Source organism: Setaria viridis, chromosome 3 (genome assembly GCF_005286985.2).
Source record: "Setaria viridis chromosome 3, Setaria_viridis_v4.0, whole genome shotgun sequence".
NCBI lineage: Eukaryota > Viridiplantae > Streptophyta > Magnoliopsida > Poales > Poaceae > Setaria > Setaria viridis.
In genome coordinates, this window is record NC_048265.2 from 8668228 (window position 1) to 8682309 (window position 14082).

At 45.9% G+C, this 14082-nt stretch overlaps 1 pseudogene; it reads right to left on the minus strand.

Annotated features, from left to right (window-relative positions):
• Positions 1 to 565: 565 nt before the first annotated feature.
• The window catches only part of LOC117849716 (uncharacterized), a 33312-nt pseudogene continuing 19795 nt past the window's right edge, over positions 566 to 14082 (minus strand).

Sequence of the window (14082 nt, forward strand, 5' to 3'; positions counted from 1 at the left end):
CGCGTCGGGGCCAGCAGCAGCAGGGATCCCACACGGAGACTCTGCGGATCTTGGGCGGCGACATGGCCCGGCGGCGACCATCTCTCCACCGGCCCTGTTCCTGGCGCAGACTTCGTCTTCGGTACGGATCCCGCCGCCGCCTCCTCCTCCGACCTTCCTCTCCCTCCTCTACAAGGCGTCGATGCCCCTGCACTTCACGCCCTCCAAGGTGGCCCCGCTCCGCTGCTCGGCTACCCCGTGCTCAACCTCTCATCCCCGCCACAGACCCGGAGGTCTACAATACCCCCGACCTCGCGCTCCTCCTTACCAGGCTGCGTACACAGTTTTGCGGTCCGTCGTTCGGCCGTGGCTCGATGGCCCTCGCTCCGGCATTCCTCGGCCGTTGCTTCCAGGGTCCTCCGCGCGGAAGCCATGGATTTGGCACTTCCCTAATTTGCGGCGCACTAGGCTTCCTCCTCCGTCTGTTTTAGTCCTCCGCGCGGAACCTTTTGGCCCTTCCCTGCGCCCTCCCTGCGTTGCCACCCCTCGCCGCCGCCGCCGCCCCTACCTGCGTTGCCACCGCGCCGCCAGCTGCCGCCGCCCTGCGGATGAGTCCCTTTGGCCCCGCCCCTGCAGCCTCCCCTCGAAGGCCCTCGAGGCGCTCATCGAAGAATCGCTCATCCACCGGTATGTGCTCTAGCCCATCAGTCAAGGACTCGAGGTACAACCCCCACCCTCCATCACCAAGTCTGGAATCCCCTCGCTGCTTGTGGAAATTGCTGTATCAGTTTCTAATTTCAAACAATTATGCTGTGCATTTCAATTTCAATTCGTACAAAACAGCACCTTGCAATTCCAATGACGAATACCTGTGGTTTCCTATTTTATATCCAGTTTTTTCCCAGAATTGTTGGTGTTTTGGATTGCGAGTGCGTGGTCGCTGCCGGCACAATGTGCTTATCATCTGCCTTCTCCCTGTTCTTAGTAATATCCCTTAGCTTAGATGATTGACCCTGACGTGTTAAGAAGCTAGCTGAAGGTGTGTGCACTACCTCGCAACGCAGACGCTGATAAGCTATCAACAAGGTGCAGAGGAGCATGACAGTCCTCACAGGGCCATCATACAGCAGGCAGGCATAAACATCTTTTGATTCAGCTGGCATTGGCAACATCGGCATATAGGTCTGCTACGTCCTCGCATACCCGTTGGTGACAATGCGCCATTGGTCATGGCTCATGGTGCATCTGCAGCGAGCCAAGTATAATCGAGCCAGGTTTTATAGTGTGAAAGGTAAAATCAAGAATTTCTTAATTTGTAGGACTGTAATCATAGGTAAAATCAAGAACTTCTCGCTGTTCATGAAGCGACTCTTAAGGTTCCAGGATCATTTTACAGCATGAACTTGATTGCAAACGCTGTAAAGAAAACAAAAAAAAGCCACAGTACGGGACCAAGGGGTCGGGCGCATCCGACCCCGGGACCAAGGGTCGGGCGAGGCGGAGTTCCACCCTCAAGGGGTCGGGCGCATCCGACCCCGGGACAAAGGGTCGGGCGAGGCGGAGTTCCACCCTCAAGGGGTCGGGCGCATCCGACCCCGGGACCAAGGGTCGGACGAGGCGGAGTTCCACCCTCAAGGGGTCGGGCGCATCCGACCCCAGGACCAAGGGGTCGGGCGCAGCGGAGTTCCACCCTCAAGGTGTCGGGCGCATCCGACCCCGGGACGAAGGGTTGGGCGAGGCGAAGTTCCACCCTCAAAGGGGTCGGGCGCATCTGACCCCAGGACCAAGGGTCGGGCGAGGCGGAGTTCCACCCTCAAAGGGGTCGGGCGCATCCGACCCGGGACCAAGGGTCGGGCGAGGCAGAGTTAAAAGTGATGTACATACGGATTTTGCCCGACAATAGTTTTACGCAAGGCTGTTTTAGCCAGTACTTGTTCTTGTCCGGCGACAGTATGTGGGAACTGAAACAAGCTGCCTCGCCTATGTGCTGAAAGTTACAAGAGTCGCCAATAAAATTAAAAGATTAACTGTTGTACATTTTGTTAAATTTTGGGGATGATTTTCTCTCTGTATGTAAAGTTCAGTTAACTTTTGTACTAACTACCAAACTGCCTGTGCATTTGTGTGGCCAGTTTTAAATATAATCGTATTCAATATATAACTGTAACTTCTATTATGTATTTAGTTCAGTTTCAGGTTACTGGTTCAATTGCTGACAAAAAACTGAACGGAACTGCATCTGTTACTGAACTTTCTCAAGGGGTACAATCCACTGCCAAATTCTGTATGTTATTGCTCTTTATCTGAATAATCCATTGTTTCATCTCCATCAATGTATGCTCTCCAGATTCTTGCTTCTTGGGAACGTCAGCGACATCCATGGATCCATCAAAGTCCACCCGTGGTAGACATCCGCTTGCAGACATCACCAACACAACACCTCAAGGTGAAATATCGTTTCAATTAAATGTTTCTCTCCTCCGGAGACATTGCCTTTTTTAATAATGGGATGCTTTGTAGCTAACCAAGCACCACGTGGATGGCGGCCAGATGATGTCGATCCTAATGCTCGTAAGAGGCTGAGAGATAGAGAACGGTCTGCAACAATGTCTGATGAAAAAAGAATGGAAAGGAACAAAAAGCGTCGTGAACGCTATATGATTAATAAAGTTGTAGACAAAGATAATTCGCACCTAGCTATGCAGTTGGAGGGTACTCGATTTTTTCCCGTGTCATTTTGCAATATTTTTGTCATATTCATGTCACTTTATTTACTTTGCAAATTCAAGTTGTAGGTGGCGGTATATCCATGGTGAAAGATGAAAACGATGACTGGCTACATAGGGGACATCTGGATGACAATGATGAATGGATACATGAGAGAGATTTGGATGGAAATGACGACTTGATTCATGTATCAGGTGGGCCTCCAGATGTACACAGTTCTTTTGCATCTTGTTTGCATTTGTATAATTTTTGTCAATTTTCATCTATAAGCATCAAATATTTTCGTGTAAAATATTTACTTCTACAAACTCAGACACATGTGAAATGCCCCCAATGTGAAACAAAAAATGACTTGGTGGGAGTTGTTTTCCATCAAACAGTAGGATATGTCATATCTGATGCAATCTTCAAGAGCAGTCGTACTCGTACTTCTCTCCCTTTATCTGGGTGGTGATGAGCTATATATGGTTTCTTCAGTGTTACATTTGTTGCCATTGGGAACCAAGTTAGAATGCGTGTATTTTTTTAAATAGTTGGAGCGCTGGGATCTGAACAAAATGATGCAGAGTGCCAGGTTGTGAAAGGTGCACACAGAAATATTTTTGCCATTTTATATGCAGCAGGAGAAAAAAATAAAGGGTCCCTCAAATGAACAATATTCAATAAAAAAATCATTAATATATTAACACTGCGTGTTGATTTCATGAAACGTCAGGGTTTTTTTTGCAAAATTAGGGCGACGTACAAAAAGCCCTGGCAGAGACGTTGCTTGCTTTAATAATAGGTATAGATTAAAGTGGGGTTGTTTCTTCCGACCGTCGTGGTTATTTTGCAAAAAAGTCTCTCAACTTTTTCATAATAAACCCGCAGTCCTAGGCGTTAAACTGCCATAGTTCGTTGATGATTTGCAAAAAAAACCTCAACATTTTCGTAATTATTCCCCCTGATGAGGTCCCTTCTCTTGCACATGGCGGCGAGGCCCTTGTAGTCCTCGAGCACGGAGACGACGCTGGCATGGTGCCAGACGACGCTGATGTAGATGAGTCCCGCGAGGTAGGCGACGATGAGGAGGAACGCGAGCAGCCCCGCAAGCCCCAACCCGTTACGGCGGCAACGAAGAGCCTAAGGAAGACGACGACGAACACTGCGTGGTATGCGAAGAGGAGCACGAAGGCCGCGAGGAACGTCGCCACAAGCCTCCTCCATACCCAGGGCACGACGGAGAGCACCCACGGGAAGGTGAGCGCGTCATGCTTGGCGGAGTAGATGGAGAAGACGGCGGCGGCGGTGGCAAGGAGGGAGAGGAGGAGAAGGAGGGCGAGGAGGTAGGCAACCTTGAAGAGGAGGAGGGCGAGCCAGTCGAATGCGAGGCGGGAGAGGAGGCGGTGCTGGGCGTCGGGGCGGAGGAGTTGAGGGTGGTGTCATCGGTGTTGATGTGGGTGAAGAGGGCGTGGGAGATGGCAACATGGAGGAGGAAGAGGGCGGAGAGTGGGAGGACGAGGGTAGCGGCGACGCAGGCGAAGAGGGGTCAGTGCGGGCCGCGAAGGATAGATGCGGAGGAGGCGTAGATGCCCGCCGCCCCTAGGAACTGCAGCTCCTCCGTCTCGCACTCCATGGCCTCGATCTGGGAGGATGGGTTTGGTTGGTTGAGGTGGGTGGGGAAGGGAGGGAGGGATTGGGGAATTTCCTTCTGGTCGGGGGGGGGGGGGGGTGTGATGGAGAAAGAGGAATGGGGATGGAAGGCTCTGGAGGATGGAAGCAAGGTGGAGAGAGAAAGAGAAAAAAGCCACCTTAACTTGAAAAAAGTCCCTCAACTTATTTGTAATCAACTCGCAGTCCTTGGAGTTAAACAGACGTGATTCTAGACGATTTGCGAAAAGGTCCCTTTCTTCCTCGCCTGCACGCGTTTCTGCAGCCCGCGATTCGTCCGCCTCCTCCTCGATTCCCACGAATCAATCCGTCGTCGCGCGCCATCTGCCATCCGCCCGTGCCCCGCTAGCCTTGCGTCCGCTGCCGCTGACTCCCTCGCCATCCATTGGCCACCCGCGCCATCACCCGCCATGGCATCCACGCGCAGCACCGGCCGCCGACCAAACAATACACCAAGAACAAAATAGAGGACAAAGGAATAGCATTAACCAGCAACAACGAAATTTGACATCAGCATCTATACATGAATCGTTCACAACTACAGCACCACCACACAACTCCTCCTGGCTAAGCGGCAAAAGCCGGATGTAGCAGATGACTGCGAATCTATCCAGTGACAGGGAATCATGCGGCAAACAATCGACAACACAGCAGCCGGAGAGCAGGTTAGCGGCAGTGGGGATGCAGCACAGGAGGCCTGTGAGGAAGCAGCAACAGAGCGAGGAGACAATGGGGGTGCAGTGCAGGAGCCCGACGAGGAAGCGTGTGGCAACATTAAAAAACCAGCATTATAAAAGAAAACACGAGGGAACTGTGATTAGTTCATGATCTCGCCTGATTAGCACGAGGGAACTGCGCGGTGGTTCCTAGACCGGCGAGATCAAGAAAACATGCACAATGCTTGGACTTTGGGATAAGAATGATGTGCTAATCAATTTTTTAAGCCTGTGACCTACAACAAACAAAAACCAACGTTATAAAAGAAACAAACTTGGGTCCTGTCAACGCGAGATCACGCAGGGAGGTCTTGACGACTATAGGAGAGTGGGTTTGTTGGTGGACGCTACGATAAGACTTTTGGTACGGCTACCGTTGTCAAGTGGAGTTGTGTGGCTGCGTTGAGGTCCCAATCCGGTCGGCTTTGACGGTTAAATTGTGTGTTACCCGCGTTGATGTTCCTATCCAACCGGGCGAGTATAGGCTGTTTCTTTCTTTTCTTTTTCATTTTCCTGCCTATGGTATCCAGGACCGTAGTCTTATATTTTTCTACTATATCAATAGTTTCTCGCACTGTCTCGTGCAGTTCGACAAAGATAAAAAATGAAGGCAGAAAAAAATTATATTCAATAATTCAGGAAGAAAAACCAATAATTCAGAAACATACAACATCAAATTATCACCCAAGTTTTGTGTCATGTGTATTGGGCTTTTTCCTCCCGTGCAACGCACGGGCATATTTCCTAGTTAAAATTAAAAAATATTGATAGTCAAAACTAAAATGACTACACACATGAATCCACAAAACGACAGTTATTTAGGAACGAGAGGGAGTATGGCGTATACTTAGCCAGAACTGATCAAACCTTCGGCGGAGTGGAGCGCTGTCGTTGTGCTACGTTTTGTGTGTTGCGATGTGCTATGAACATATATTAATCAATGAGCCTGTGATTTTCAAACATTACCGCTTAATCTTCTTACACTGTCATCCTGTGATTTTGATACAGACGAGATATGTGTTATGTTTCGTTTTTCATGGGCTGCCAACCCGTGTGCACCCATATTGTCATCAAAACATTGCCGCTTAATCTTTCTTACCAACTTGGCTAAATGCCCATTAAAATAGTACTATACATTAATTAATTAGTCTAAGGGGAAAGTTGAGTAAAAAAAAGGAAAAAAACATTGGGGATGTTCAGCAAGTTGGCCCCCATCTACCCCGTTCATTTGCGCACCTTGGTATATACACAAGTGCCCTTGCATAGCGCATGGATAGATATATAGCGAAAGAAAAAATAAGGCTTACTTTCTTTTGTTATGATAAGTTTTGATAAATATTAAGTTTTTTACACAAAGTGAATGTTATGTACTAGTACATATTAATAGGTTAATGTTAGTCGAAATCTTGTCCTAAGGGAAAAAATATGTCTTATAATTTCACTCGAAGGGAGTATATGTTTGTGCTTTATTATTATTTAATGAATTACGTAGAGGCCTCGTCTCCTGAGATCATTAAAAAAGGGGCTCTCCAAATTATTAGTTACTGACTAGCTCCTCATTTAGTCATATTACTCCAACGAAATGGCTTATAAAGGAAGAGTTGTATTTCTTGCTCTCGTGCTATTACAAAAGTGTGATTTTCAGCCTTGAATGCTGCCTTGCATGCTTGGACCGTGGGTGACTGATGAATTTGCTTCTTGAAATGTTCCAACACCTGGAAGGCATGATCGTTTGTGGACACATGCAAATTTAGGATTCCCCAACATTGCTGTGAGAAGGGGCAGTGCAAATGAAGATGGTGCAGGGATTCTTCAACATTCTGAGTACGGAGTGCACATGAATAGCTTTGCAACTTCATGTTTTTCCTCCTTAGAAGCTCTCGGGTGTTTAACCTGTCCTTCAGGATTAACCATAAAAGAATTTTTATGCTTGAGTTGACAGCAACTTTTCCAGATAGAGGAGTAAGGGTGTAGCACTGATGTATTTCTCTATGACCCTCATGGTTTTATCAGCTTTACTTGAGCTATAGATGTCATTGCCCCAGCAGATATACACCCAAACATCTTCATTGGTTAGATTTACCTCCAACTCCGTAATACTATCCTCCAACAATTGATAGTTATATTGTATACATCCAAACATCTCCATTGGTTAGATTTACCTGCAAATCCATATTTGGTCTATCTGTAAGCATGATCTGTCTACGGATCTATTAGTAATTTGACTAAAAGAGATTTCTCTAAAAAAGGAGTTGTGCTGCTCCTGGATTGAGTTACGTGCTTTTTATTGGGATTTCTGGTCGTGGTGGTTTCCTTTTGGGACAAAGCTATTCACATCCCATCTGAAATTGACATACTCAGGTATTAAATGTCACTAGATTCTGCTTCATGCTTCCATTTCTCCTTGGGACAAAAAAGGTACATTGATGCAGTTTGATTAAGCAGAGTAATCTGACTTCAAAAATATTTTTCCTCTATCATTGTCCGACGAGAAATGTTTTTGTCGCTATCATTGTCCTCCAAGCAAATTTGTGCTGATACATTATCCCAGTGTCAACACCTGCCTAAGACAAAACTGCAGAATGTTGGTCGAGATTTGGGCAGAGCGGTCGAGTCACACTGAAAGAGTATGTAGCTCAAAAGTATAATGAGCATCAGTCACGTAACTTCACAGAGCCATTGCCAATTAGCAAGCATCATTTCACATGCACAGGACTACTACAGTCAGGGAGTTGTTGCCTATTACGAGCTACAGTAAGCAATCACAGTAGGAGATACTGACATCCATAGACGCAGTAAAGAACGCCGCAGGTATTCTTGTAGAAATACTGGATCTGGAGCAAGTCCCTTTGGCCGCTGAAGACATCTCAAACTAAGCAGGGCGTCAGAGGCAGCCTGGTGCCCCTTCCCAGTCCTCTTCGCTCCAAGTTCTGTAGCAACCGCATCAAGCTTTCCCGGAACTCTCTCCTTGTTGATACACTTGCCGTACTGTGAGAACAACTTGCAGTCACATGATGAAGAGAAATATTCTACGACTTGCAACAGGAAGTGGAGTCGAGTTTCTAGCAATGGATCCTTCGTTAGGAGATTTATCATGAGTCGAAAATCTTGATAACCCATAAAGGTAACCCAGGTGACATTCTTGTTCTGCAGGAGACCGGACTCACGTAACATGTTCTTGAACTCCGAGGCTGGAAGTCCCTTTGTCGCATGCTCCTCTAATATCAGTTCACTCTCCCTCAGGAATTTCACTCCACAGTGGTCACCAGATCTCCTAGTGGGGCCGAACAAGAGATTTAATTGGAACATTGCACCTCCGAGCAAATTGAACTCCGTATTGGCAATTCCGATCCCAGCCTGCACAAGGTCTCCACCATGCACATAGGATCGCAGCTGCAAATAGACTATCCTCAAACAATTGATAGTTATACCGTATACATCCAAACATCTCCATTGGTTAGATTTACCTGCAAATCCATATTTGGTCTATCTGTAAGCATGATCTGTCTACGGATCTATTAGTAATTTGACTGAAAGAGATTTCTCTAAAAAAGGAGTTGTGCTGCTCCTGGAATGAGTTACGTGCTTTTTATTGGGATTGCTGGTCGTGGTGGTTTCCTTTTGGGACAAAGCCATTCACATTCCATTTGAAATTGACATACTCAGGTATTAAATGTCACTAGATTCTGCTTCATGCTTCCATTTCTCCTTGGGACACAAAAGGTACATTGATGCAGTTTGATTAAGCAGAGTAATCTGACTTCAACAATATTTTTCCTCTATCATTGTCCGACGAGAAATGTTTTTGTCGCTATCATTGTCCTCCAAGCAAATTTGTGCTGATACATTATCCCAGTGTCAACACCTGCCTAAGACAAAACTGCAGAATGTTGGTCGAGATTTGGGCAGAGCGGTCGAGTCACACTGAAAGAGTATGTAGCTCAAAAGTATAATGAGCATCAGTCACGTAGCTTCACAGAGCCATTGCCAATTAGCAAGCATCATTTCACATGCACAGGACTACTACAGTCAGGGAGTTGTTGCCTATTACGAGCTACAGTAAGCAATCACAGTAGGAGATACTGACATCCATAGACGCAGTAAAGAACGCCGCAGGTATTCTTGTAGAAATACTGGATCTGGAGCAAGTCCCTTTGGCCGCTGAAGACATCTCAAACTAAGCAGGGCGTCAGAGGCAGCCTGGTGCCTCTTCCCAGTCCTCTTCGCTCCAAGTTCTGTAGCAACCACATCAAGCTTTCCTGGAACTCTCAACTTGTTGATACACTTGCCGTACTGTGAGAACAACTTGCAGTCACATGATGAAGGGAAATATTCTACGACTTGCAACAGGAAGTGGAGTCGAGTTTCTAGCAATGGATCCTTCGTTAGGAGATTTATCATGAGTCGAAAATCTTGATAACCCATAAAGGTAACCCAGGTGACATTCTTGTTCTGCAGGAGACCGGACTCACGTAACAAGTTCTTGAACTCCGAGGCTGGAAGTCCCTTTGTCGCATGCTCCTCTAATATCAGTTCACTCTCCCTCAGGAATTTCACTCCACAGTGGTCACCAGATCACCTAGTGGGGCCGAACAAGAGATTTAATTGGAACATTGCACCTCCGAGCAAATTGAACTCCGTATTGGCAATTCCGATCCCAGCCTGCACAAGGTCTCCACCATGCACATAGGATCGCAGCTGCAAATAGACTATCCTCCAACAATTTATAGTTATACCGTATACATCCAAACATCTCCATTGGTTAGATTTACCTGCAAATCCATATTTGGTCTATCTGTAAGCATGATCTGTCTACGGATCTATTAGTAATTTGACTGAAAGAGATTTCTCTAAAAAAGGAGTTGTGCTGCTCCTGGATTGAGTTACGTGCTTTTTATTGGGATTTCTGGTCGTGGTGGTTTCCTTTTGGGACAAAGCTATTCACATCCCATCTGAAATTGACATACTCAGGTATTAAATGTCACTAGATTCTGCTTCATGCTTCCATTTCTCCTTGGGACAAAAAAGGTACATTGATGCAGTTTGATTAAGCAGAGTAATCTGACTTCAAAAATATTTTTCCTCTATCATTGTCCGACGAGAAATGTTTTTGTCGCTATCATTGTCCTCCAAGCAAATTTGTGCTGATACATTATCCCAGTGTCAACACCTGCCTAAGACAAAACTGCAGAATGTTGGTCGAGATTTGGGCAGAGCGGTCGAGTCACACTGAAAGAGTATGTAGCTCAAAAGTATAATGAGCATCAGTCACGTAACTTCACAGAGCCATTGCCAATTAGCAAGCATCATTTCACATGCACAGGACTACTACAGTCAGGGAGTTGTTGCCTATTACGAGCTACAGTAAGCAATCACAGTAGGAGATACTGACATCCATAGACGCAGTAAAGAACGCCGCAGGTATTCTTGTAGAAATACTGGATCTGGAGCAAGTCCCTTTGGCCGCTGAAGACATCTCAAACTAAGCAGGGCGTCAGAGGCAGCCTGGTGCCCCTTCCCAGTCCTCTTCGCTCCAAGTTCTGTAGCAACCGCATCAAGCTTTCCCGGAACTCTCTCCTTGTTGATACACTTGCCGTACTGTGAGAACAACTTGCAGTCACATGATGAAGAGAAATATTCTACGACTTGCAACAGGAAGTGGAGTCGAGTTTCTAGCAATGGATCCTTCGTTAGGAGATTTATCATGAGTCGAAAATCTTGATAACCCATAAAGGTAACCCAGGTGACATTCTTGTTCTGCAGGAGACCGGACTCACGTAACATGTTCTTGAACTCCGAGGCTGGAAGTCCCTTTGTCGCATGCTCCTCTAATATCAGTTCACTCTCCCTCAGGAATTTCACTCCACAGTGGTCACCAGATCTCCTAGTGGGGCCGAACAAGAGATTTAATTGGAACATTGCACCTCCGAGCAAATTGAACTCCGTATTGGCAATTCCGATCCCAGCCTGCACAAGGTCTCCACCATGCACATAGGATCGCAGCTGCAAATAGACTATCCTCAAACAATTGATAGTTATACCGTATACATCCAAACATCTCCATTGGTTAGATTTACCTGCAAATCCATATTTGGTCTATCTGTAAGCATGATCTGTCTACGGATCTATTAGTAATTTGACTGAAAGAGATTTCTCTAAAAAAGGAGTTGTGCTGCTCCTGGAATGAGTTACGTGCTTTTTATTGGGATTGCTGGTCGTGGTGGTTTCCTTTTGGGACAAAGCCATTCACATTCCATTTGAAATTGACATACTCAGGTATTAAATGTCACTAGATTCTGCTTCATGCTTCCATTTCTCCTTGGGACACAAAAGGTACATTGATGCAGTTTGATTAAGCAGAGTAATCTGACTTCAACAATATTTTTCCTCTATCATTGTCCGACGAGAAATGTTTTTGTCGCTATCATTGTCCTCCAAGCAAATTTGTGCTGATACATTATCCCAGTGTCAACACCTGCCTAAGACAAAACTGCAGAATGTTGGTCGAGATTTGGGCAGAGCGGTCGAGTCACACTGAAAGAGTATGTAGCTCAAAAGTATAATGAGCATCAGTCACGTAGCTTCACAGAGCCATTGCCAATTAGCAAGCATCATTTCACATGCACAGGACTACTACAGTCAGGGAGTTGTTGCCTATTACGAGCTACAGTAAGCAATCACAGTAGGAGATACTGACATCCATAGACGCAGTAAAGAACGCCGCAGGTATTCTTGTAGAAATACTGGATCTGGAGCAAGTCCCTTTGGCCGCTGAAGACATCTCAAACTAAGCAGGGCGTCAGAGGCAGCCTGGTGCCTCTTCCCAGTCCTCTTCGCTCCAAGTTCTGTAGCAACCACATCAAGCTTTCCTGGAACTCTCAACTTGTTGATACACTTGCCGTACTGTGAGAACAACTTGCAGTCACATGATGAAGGGAAATATTCTACGACTTGCAACAGGAAGTGGAGTCGAGTTTCTAGCAATGGATCCTTCGTTAGGAGATTTATCATGAGTCGAAAATCTTGATAACCCATAAAGGTAACCCAGGTGACATTCTTGTTCTGCAGGAGACCGGACTCACGTAACAAGTTTTTGAACTCCGAGGCTGGAAGTCCCTTTGTCGCATGCTCCTCTAATATCAGTTCACTCTCCCTCAGGAATTTCACTCCACAGTGGTCACCAGATCACCTAGTGGGGCCGAACAAGAGATTTAATTGGAACATTGCACCTCCGAGCAAATTGAACTCCGTATTGGCAATTCCGATCCCAGCCTGCACAAGGTCTCCACCATGCACATAGGATCGCAGCTGCAAATAGACTATCCTCCAACAATTTATAGTTATACCGTATACATCCAAACTTCTCCATTGGTTAGATTTACCTGCAAATCCATATTTGGTCTATCTGTAAGCATGATCTGTCTACGGATCTATTAGTAATTTGACTGAAAGAGATTTCTCTAAAAAAGGAGTTGTGCTGCTCCTGGAATGAGTTACGTGCTTTTTATTGGGATTGCTGGTCGTGGTGGTTTCCTTTTGGGACAAAGCTATTCACATCCCATCTGAAATTGACATACTCAGGTATTAAATGTCACTAGATTCTGCTTCATGCTTCCATTTCTCCTTGGGACAAAAAAGGTACATTGATGCAGTTTGATTAAGCAGAGTAATCTGACTTCAAAAATATTTTTCCTCTATCATTGTCCGACGAGAAATGTTTTTGTCGCTATCATTGTCCTCCAAGCAAATTTGTACTGATACATTATCCCAGTGTCAACACCTGCCTAAGACAAAACTGCAGAATGTTGGTCGAGATTTGGGCAGAGCGGTCGAGTCACACTGAAAGAGTATGTAGCTCAAAAGTATAATGAGCATCAGTCACGTAGCTTCACAGAGCCATTGCCAATTAGCAAGCATCATTTCCACTGCACAGCACTACTACAGTCAGGGAGTTGTTTCCGATTACGAGCTACAGTAAGCCATCACAGTAGGAGATGCTGACATCCATAGACGCCGTAAAGAACGCCGCAGGTATTCTTGTAGAAATACTGGATCTGGAGCAAGTCCCTTTGGCCGCTGAAGACATCTCAAACTAAGCAGGGTGTCAGAGGCAGCCTGGTGCCCCTTCCCAGTCCTCTTCGCTCCAAGTTCTGTAGCAACCGCATAAAGCTTTCCCGGAACTCTCTCCTTGTTGATACACTTGCCGTCCTTTGAGAACGACTTGCAGTCAAATGATGAAGGGAAATACTCTACGACTTGCAATAGGAACTGGAGTCGTGTTTCTGGCAATGGATCCTTCGTTAGGAGATTTATCATGAGTTCAAAATCTTGATAACCCACAAAGGTAACCCAGGTGATATTCTTGTTCTGCAGGAGACCGGACTCACGTAACATGTTCTTAAACTCCGAGGCTGGAAGTCCCTTTGTCGCATGCTCCTCTAATATCAGTTCACTCTCCCTCAGGAATTTCACTCCACAGTGGTCACCAGATCTCCTAGTGGGGCCGAACAAGAGATTTAATTGGAACATTGCACCTCCGAGCAAATTGAACTCCGTATCGGCAATTCCGATCCCAGCCTGCACAAGGTCTCCACCATGCACATAGGATCGCAGCTGCAAATAGACTATCCTCCAACAATTTATAGTTATACCGTATACATCCAAACTTCTCCATTGGTTAGATTTACCTGCAAATCCATATTTGGTCTATCTGTAAGCATGATCTGTCTACGGATCTATTAGTAATTTGACTGAAAGAGATTTCTCTAAAAAAGGAGTTGTGCTGCTCCTGGAATGAGTTACGTGCTTTTTATTGGGATTGCTGGTCGTGGTGGTTTCCTTTTGGGACAAAGCTATTCACATCCCATCTGAAATTGACATACTCAGGTATTAAATGTCACTAGATTCTGCTTCATGCTTCCATTTTTCCTTGGGACAAAAAAGGTACATTGATGCAGTTTGATTAAGCAGAGTAATCTGACTTCAACAATATTTTTCCTCTATCATTGTC